Consider the following 6493-nt stretch of genomic DNA (forward strand, 5'->3'; position numbering starts at 1 on the left):
TTATTTTGCTTTCTTATTTTTCCACTGCCAGTTATGCTTGATCCCTTTTTGTTTGTCTTGATAATGCATGCAAACCAAGTCCCAAAGACCAGAACTTTTAGAAGAAAAAAACTAAGATAGAAAGGCTTGCTTGTAGACTTCAAAAAGAAAAATGAGCAAGGGCAACGGCTGAGGCAGATGATGCTACACAAACACTGATGGAGTATCTCACCCCCAAAGTGGAAGAAAACAACAACATACAACTACCAACTCTACCTCAAGGGGTGACATTTGACTTCAAATATGGGTTCCTCCAAATGATTGAGAGCAACCAGTTCAATGAAGCTTCCCATGAGGATCCTATGGTGCACTTAAGGAGGTTCTTGAGGTTGTGTGACACGATCAGACAACCCAACATCTGCAAGAAGTATGTAAGGCTGCATGTTTTTCCCTTCTCTGCAAATGGTAAAGCATGGGATCGGCTTAGTGTATTTTCAGAGAACATCATCACCAATTGGACCCGATGTTCCAGTGCCTTCCTTAAAAGGTACTTATCTGTGATGAAGACTGATAAGCTTCAAAGGCACATTGGCAACTTCACTCAAAATGAGCAGGAGAACTTTTTAGAAGCTTGGGAAAGATTCCATGAGTTACTTAGAAGTTTCCCACACCATGGGTTCAATTAGCAAAGGATAGTGCATATATTCTATGGAGGAGTGTCCTCTCATAATAGGACTAGCCTTGTTGTTGCATGTCAAGGTAATTTGATGATGAAGCCACCAGCTTATGTTATTAAAATCATTGAAGACTTCCCTACATCAGTTATGGGATATGAGAATCATGAAGAGGCCTTGATGTTGCATGTCAAGGTAATTTGATGATGAAGCCATCAACTTATGCCATTAAAATTGTTGAAGACATGTGGTCCAATCCCTACAACAATTATATGGATATGAGAATCATGAAGAGGTCGGTCAACCAGGTAGAAACTAAAGCAGCTACTTATGACCTTGGACAAAAGATTCAGGCATTGTCCAAGCAAATTGAGAGTTTGACGAAGGCTCAGTCTCAATTGCCTAACTCTACACCTCTCTATCACACGTGTGAGAGATGTGGATGTGTTCATGGTCCAGGAGAATGCACATTGGCGGGCAAGTTAGCTCAAGTTATAATGCCCCTTATTAAATAACAATCCATACTAAAATACACTAAAAAGAATACAAAATCACAAAATAATAATAGTCTGGAAATACCTCATGTATAATAAATAAAGTCAAATAAGTGAGTCTTTACATAAATAAAAACAATATTCTCAAATATGAGCATCTAAACTAAACGAACGCTAAATTATAACAAAAGTAGCCATATCTGGCATCTTATTCTGAAATATTAATCAAGCTAAAGTAAATGTAACTATAAAAAACTATGTCTTCAAGTCTCTTCAATTTCAGGAGCTTCTTCCTCGTGCTCTAAAAATAATACTTATAATGAGATAATAATCTCAATAAATAAAACAAGTTTTAAAATGAAGTTCACAAATAGTGTTGTTTTCAGCCGGTATGATAATGGAAAATCAACCATGGTATCCACAATATATATATATACTCCAATAAAAGTCAAATTAAAAAAATCACAATTTATGACCTTCCCAATAAATAAAATATTTAAATAACCCAACGCATTCAAATATGACAAACACAACTTGGTGATTCCCTAAATCACTAGACTCAATTCTTTAGTTCTCAAAACTAGTATGGATTTAAGATTCTTCAAAAGGCCTATGAGTTCATATTCCATGTAATGACGGCTCAGTGTCTTCCCCATCATAGGTAAAGGTATCCAAAATATCTTTCTTATCCCAAATGAAGGTATCTATAATAAATATCATCCCCATCCTAGATGAAGGTGTCTATAATAAATATTATTCCTATCTCACATAGAGGTATCTATCATATAATCCAAAATTATCAATTTATCATATGGACAACGCATCATTCACAATCATACTTAAATAAACACACAAATATAAAAACACCAGCGTAATCACTCAAGCACAAGACACACACACTCTTGCAAGAACGTATCACAAAGTAACATCAATTTACATCAACGTGCATATACTACTCATGCTCTAACCTTTTTCCCTGACTATCATCATGTATTCTAACTTACAGTTATTATATTACAATTTTAGGCCAAAAGCATCCGGATTCATGTCCTGAATCAGCACCGTGATTTTAAAAGGCAAGACTCCAATACACGTATTCATAATAGGGGTCCCTTTAGCAATTTTAAAGGAAATTGTGCCACTGAAATTTTCTTTCATCATTCTATATGCATCAACTTAAACACTCAAATCTCATGTCTCTCCAAAAATTTTTTTAGATTCAAATACAAGAACAAGAAAATGAGGTGTCGTCACCACAATTTTCTATATGCTGAAAATTAAATAGCAACGTAGCAAATCTTGTATAATTTAGTGGCCAACAAATTATGCCTAAGGAAATTTTCTATGAACTTTAACAGAATACTCAAAATTTTATTGCTCCAAATTATTCAACAATAAAAAACACTTTTTTTCTTTAAAAACTATACCATGGAAATTTTAAAAAGATAAGTGTTTTACTCACCTCTTAAAGCAAGTAATTTAAGTTTTTCATTGTCGTTCTCCTTCGCTATCAATTGCCTCAACAAAAAAATTTCACTTTCTTTCTTATTCTTAATCCTTTAGCAACCTACTAGTACTAAGAGACTGTTTATCAGTGTGATTCTAAGAAAAGACATGGTCTATCCTTATATAAATATTGTACATAATTTGAAATTTAACCAATCTTTTTTATCTCTTATTTTTATTATCTTTACTCATTATTATAAATATAACTATAGCTTCTTTTATTATTATTATTATTTACTAATTGCTTACATAAATTGTTCACGTACAATTATCTCAAAATTGGCTAAAGCCAATTTCTTGTTATTCCTATTGTTATTATTATCTTTAATCAATCTAATATATTATTATACTAACATCTCTTCAAAAGATTCTGACAATATAATATATTAAAATAATTTAATCTATCTTTTCTATTACTAAAAGATTAGATAATCTTTTATATATTTTGATAATTTTTATCTAAATAATTATTGGGTGGTTTTAGGATGCTACACAAGCCATGTATAAGCTTAATTATGTGGGAGGCAAGAACAATGGCTATGCGCAATTTTCAAATAACAACAACTTCAATCAAAGGCAGAATTACAGGCACAGTCAGAATCAAAACTTGTATACGCCGCCACACATGCAAAATCAGAGGCCTAGACAAAAGGAGTAAAGACCCACTATGCAAGAAGCGCTAATACAATACATATCCCAGAATGATCAGTGGATGAAGCTCGTGGAGACTTAACTCTCCAACATATAAGCCCTTTTATCTCAAAGAGCTCTTGGAACACTTCCCTCCCAAACTAAAGCTAATCCTAAGAAGGAAGAAGTGAATGTTGTGAGTACAAAGAACGGACAACCTATGACAGTGCTAAAGAAGAAAGAGAAAGTCACCCCACCACTAGAAAAAAAGGCTCTTACTAAAGAAAGCCAAGAGGCAAACAAAAGGGTGAAAAGGAGATATTGACATCTCCTTAGGTAATTGTTCCTTCCTCAAAGATTGAAAGACAAGAGTGAGGATTGACAGTTTGCTACATTTGTTGAGATGCTTAAAAAGATGCACATTAATATCCCATTCGCTAATGCAATGGCTCAAATGTCAAACTACACCAAATATTTAAAATAAATTCTTTCAAATAAAAAAAAAGTTGGCAGACTTTGCTACAATTGGTCTCAACGAAGAGTGCTCTATCGTGGTTTTAAGGAAGTTGTCACCTAACCTTAAAGATCCAGGGAGTTTTTCAGTCCCTTGTACTATTGGCAACTTGCAAATTGATAGAGCTTTATGTGATTTGGTAAATCACGTTGTTCAAGGGTGGTTGATTTTCTTCCCTTTTTCATCCATTAGGCTCGGGATGCTTCTCCAGAGGCAACTTGACCTATGTTACAGTTTGGTTTATATTTCAATCTTTGTTTCAATACATTTTTTTGTTTTCAATACATTTCCCTTTTTCATGCATTTTTAAGCCATACTAAGATTAGACTTGAGCATTATTCTAAATTGATTTTGGTGTTATTGTGAATTTTTTGCATGAATTATGTTTTCAAAAACCCCAAATAAATATAAAAAAATTCCAACTTGTAATTTGGCTTTTAGAGCTTTCCCAAGGGTAAAACATTAGCATGAACAAAATGAATGAATAGTTTCTCTGTTGAGCCTGGCTACATAAATAAGAGTCTTGAGCTTGTAATTTCTTTTAGTGTGTGCAATGGTTCGCTTGATGGCACAAGTCTATTTTTTTATTCTAACATGCATATCCTTAAATGATTCTTGGCATTTTTTTAACTGTTAAGGCTTGAGTAGGCATTCTTAGAAACCAAATTTTGATCAATTTTGTGATGCAAATCATATTAATTGCATGTTGAGGGCTTAGCAAGCATACCAAATCATAATAAGTAGTACAAAATGGAAAGTCCGAGTATCGTATCCACAAGGACTTGCTCAATATTGGATAATTTCATGGATTTACTTTCTAAGCTCACAAATATCACAAGAAAGTGATAAAGACACAAACTTTTGTTACTGAGTAAATAACATAAATAAAATATTATATTTTGTGTTTTTATAATCATAACAAAGTTGTAGCATAGGTTAAAATTAGATAACAAAGCCATTGTTGGGGTTAGAGTTCACCAACTTTACTTGCTTCTTGATTTAAACACACAATACATACTCCATTCATGTTCTAATGTCAAAATCAGACAATAGAAATTTCTTAGTCCTAATCCCTTAGGTAAAAAGAGTCTAAATAACCTTCCCTAAGCCAAGATCCCTCTACAACTTAACGAAGGCACCAACATTAAGAGTTGTGACTAAAAGATTAGAAACAAACTCAACTCCATTCCTAGACACCGAGCCTACTGGGTATTTTGTTTGAATTCAGAATAATAAAAGTGTTTCCCAACATCATTCATGTCCTAACATCATGCCATGGGTGATCAAGCCACAACAAGAATTAAACAAAAAGCAAGATAATAACATGAACACAAATATATATATATATATATATATATATATATATATATATAACCATATTAATATATATAACCATATTAAAATATACAAAGAAGTTCAAGTATGGTTACATATCTAACCCCAACAATAGACAAATTAGCTACCCATAGCCATGGAAGAAAAGGCTGCCATGTAGCAAGGAGGAGCACCTCTACTCCAAACAATTGTCCAAATCTGCTCCCTCTATAAAATGATCCAAAATTCCTTCACAAATAAGAACCATCCCTTTATATAGTCGAGCAAAACAATTTCTATCTTAAGTGATGCTTGGCTTAGCCATCTGGCAGATTTTGCTACTTCAGCAAATTGTTGCCTCAAATGATCCTTTGAAGCTTCAATACTTCAATTTTCAACTCCATAATATGCTCTTCATCTTTATTCTCCTTTTTTCTTAAAAAAAATGGGGCAAATTACTAAAATCTAACCAAGAAACTAAACTATTGAAATAAAACTTAACTACTGACAAAATTAAAGGAAGTTTAGTTAAATCTTCCCTCTACATAAGGAAAAGAGTGAGATAAGATCCTTAAAAACTATTTTAGAAGTAGGTAATTTTAGCACTTATCATTGCCCAATTTGAGCCTGTTAAATATATATTGGCACCTATTTTGAATTGTTTCTGAGTTTATTGATAAAGAACAAGGGCATGATCAATGGGAAAACAATTTGTCCCACAAAAAATGGTTCTGGCTTCTTCTCCTAAGAAGGAATAAAGCAAAGGTAAAAGACCATTCTGAATTCCCTATAAAAAAAACCTTTTTTCTTAAAAAAATTGAAAATAAAGAAAGGAAAAAAGAAAGTGAATTGGTAGGAGGAGAAAAAGTAAAATTGAAATGAAGGGACAGAAAGTGAATCTAAAAATTTGACTAAAGTAAAGGTCATTGCTCCCCAAGAAAATATGCCATCTGGTTACGAATAATTGTAGAACCTTTTTATTTGATCTTTTTCTTTTAGTATCCCTCATGCATTAGAAGCCCGACCCCATTAATCCCTTCATGCCTTACTTGTTTGAAAGTGCCAAGATATTGCTTGAGTTGAGTTGGTTGATTTGTAGATTTGTGAACATGTCCATCTTGTTTTGTGATCTGAATGAGTAATGCTTTACCTCTAAACACTGTGAGGAAGAGATGAGTGAACCATGACTTTATGGAATTTGACATCTTTATTGTGATAAGCCTAATTAATCTCTTGGAATCTTTGAATTGTCTTGATTGCTTGTTGTGACTATCTTGTTCTTTTGTGGAGATGGGGAATTCTAATACAATTTCTTGATCAACAATTTTGTTGAAAAAGTTTGAATCAAAATAATTGTTTGAGGGCAAGCAATGCTCAAGTGT

General features: G+C 33.0%; 1 non-coding gene across 1 annotated transcript; it reads right to left on the reverse strand.

Annotated features, from left to right (window-relative positions):
- Window positions 1-552: 552 nt before the first annotated feature.
- Window positions 553-658, reverse strand: LOC113001278 (small nucleolar RNA R71). The gene has a single exon (XR_003266597.1). It is a non-coding gene; the product is annotated as a small nucleolar RNA R71 (small nucleolar RNA).
- Window positions 659-6493: the final 5835 nt, after the last annotated feature.

This window comes from Glycine max, chromosome 3 (assembly GCF_000004515.6).
Source record: "Glycine max cultivar Williams 82 chromosome 3, Glycine_max_v4.0, whole genome shotgun sequence".
NCBI lineage: Eukaryota > Viridiplantae > Streptophyta > Magnoliopsida > Fabales > Fabaceae > Glycine > Glycine max.